We start from the raw sequence: 2,818 nt of genomic DNA, 5'->3' as shown, positions 1-2,818 counted from the left end.
ATGTTGTGACCTTCCTGAAGGCATCGCCTTGAGGGCTGAGTGATGGTGGGCACTTTGCGGGTCTTTGACGGTTGCTGCTGGTGGGAACTCAGTACAAACCCTAGAATCTGGTCTTCCAGATTGGACGATGGAGGTACTGCAGTGTCGTTTTTTCTCTTGAAAGCATCGTTTGTGGAGCAACGCTGGATGACAGAGGCAGGAGTTCGAGCGGCTTTGTCTTGCACGGAGCTTTGGTGAAGCTGTCAAGTCATGCCTGACCGACAGGTGCTATGCTGAGTCATGCCTGGTTGACAGGTGCTACGCACGACAGTTCTTCCAGAATCTTCGAGTCTGGACGAATGAGCGTAGGGCGGTGGCGTTGTTGGGTGTCGTGGTGGCGTTGACGGATGTCCGGACTGGCAAGGATGATGCAGATCTCTATCCTGAAGATGGGTCAGTGGTTCGATGATGATGGTGATTTCTAAAACGTGTACATGTGATGTGCGCTTTAGGTCTGCTACACCGGTTGTTGGTCTCAATAACTTATGTGGATGGATTGACAACGACACCAGTTCTAGATATGAAAAGTGAGATAGCACTCCACATTATCGAGTATGTAGGTGTGATTGGTGGCTTCGGGTGGATTGATGTATGTTCTTGTCAGACTTTTATGAAATAATTAATAAAGATGGTTGCATGCATCGATTGATGCAGAGACCGGGATTTAACCTACTTTTAAAAAAACATGATCATGCATGAAAAATCAATGATGAAAGCTTAAAAATATGAATACACACTAGTTAATTCATATTTCTCTCCACGGGTCAAGAAGGCATATAGACTAGTATAGTGTCAAAAAATGCTCTTATATTATAGGACACATGGAGTATTTACAAAAGAGTATAATTGTCATAGCATTCTCTTTAGTAAAGTTATTTTTTCAAAACGTAGGCATAATATTTACCTCATCTATTAAATAAAGAGAGAACAGAGTTTAGAGTTTGACAACACATCCAGAGGTTCGGCATGACAATTATTCATCCGAAAAAATATTCCCTAATTTCTTTGAGCCCACGGTCATCCAAAGCATGGCCTCCTCGACAAATGAGGGAGAGCAAGGTGGTCGGTGGCGCCCTCTTGTGACGGACATCCGTGCATTTTTTTTCGTTCCAAATGGTCCACGAGACAAGCATGATGAGGAAGGTCATAGCTTGCCGATTAGGGTTGCGGTTGTCGGTTTCTTGTCCCACCACTTGTAAATGGATTCATCCATGAGCCACTCAGATGTTTCCATGTGTGCGAGCCCAAGCTTTTCGATGATAAACTTTCATAGCCGAATGTATACCGGCACTTGAAAAAAAGGTGGGATCCCATTTCTTGCTCCCTCTTGCAAAGCTTGCAAAGGCTGCAATTTGACCAATCGCGTTGCTCCGAGCGATTGACGGTGCAAATCCTATCTTGCAACGTCAACCAAGCAAAAAATTTAACCTAGAAATTGAACCCTATACGTAGTGGCCACCGTGTATATTCCATCATCCGCGTGCTTCCAAATGATGAAAATACTGCGTCAAAACTGTCATTGGTATTGCTATGGGAGCACGGAATGTGTGGTCGCTGGTACAAGGAAGAAGAAAGGGTGAGCTAGTAAAATAGTAAAATTTGTGAATACACGAAAAAACTTTGAGTATCATTTTGTGTCTTAGCGCATGTGTGATTCTTTTCAACACATTTGATCTGTAAGTGCTGGAGCTTCATGAGCATGTGAACTGGTTCTGCACGGTACGGTGTGTAACATTGAACGATAACAAAACTACAACAAAATTGGACAACGATTTAGGACGTGTAAGCGCGAGGGCTCGTACATGTCTGCTGTCGCCTTTTTATTTTGGCTTCCGATTTTAAAAGTTTTATATATCTTTAGAAAAATAACTTTTATTTTTATATTCGTGTCTCTCGTCACCAATGCTTTCAAATAAGATCCATGTAAATATATTTTGACGACTTTCAAAAACATGTGTTAAGTTTCAGTGTTGAAACTTAGTACGAGTGAGCGATAAAAATCAATTATTTTGTGTTTATGACCGAGAAAAAAAAGTTTCTTAAAATTATATCTCTGAAAATGGTTGAAACTTGACAGTTTGAAATGCAAAAACCATAAGTTCTATCGTTGAAACTTAAAACTTATTGAGAGATTTGTTTTTACTATGCCCTCATGGGGGACAACTATTACATGAATCGCGAGGACAAAATGAATATTGAGAAATTTGTTTTTACTATGCCCTTGTGGGGGGCAACTATTACACGAATAGCGAGGACAAAATGAAGGGACAACAGGACTTGGTAGATGAGTGGCCCCGTACTCACATGTCCCTGTGAATTTTGGCAATAAAGCTACAACTTGAAGTGTGGGGCGTTTTGGAGCTCGGGCTCCATGGAGTCCTATTTTTAAAAACCTCAAAATTCATTAAAATTCATATTTTTATATTTCAAACAAAATCTGAAAATAAATAAATAAATATGGATATACATGAAGGCATAACACATATGTGTGTAAATTTTTAGAACAAAATACATTGAAACGAGGTCCGTGTAAAAAAGATAAATTTATGGCATTTTAACACATGATACTATTCATCCTAAAGATCCATGAATTTATTCTTTTTGCAAGATCACATCTTAAGGTATTTCATCCTGAATTTTTGCACACATATACATTTCATCCTTGTGTACTTATATATTTTTGTTAGAATTTCTAAAAACAAAAAAAATGAATTTTGAATTTTTTAAAAAGAGAGGGTGTCATGGAGCCCGAGCTCCAAAAGGCATTTCCGCAACTTGA

Source organism: Hordeum vulgare, chromosome 3H, assembly GCF_904849725.1.
Source record: "Hordeum vulgare subsp. vulgare chromosome 3H, MorexV3_pseudomolecules_assembly, whole genome shotgun sequence".
In the NCBI taxonomy this organism is placed as follows: Eukaryota; Viridiplantae; Streptophyta; class Magnoliopsida; order Poales; family Poaceae; genus Hordeum; species Hordeum vulgare.
This window is presented reverse-complemented; position numbering follows the sequence as displayed.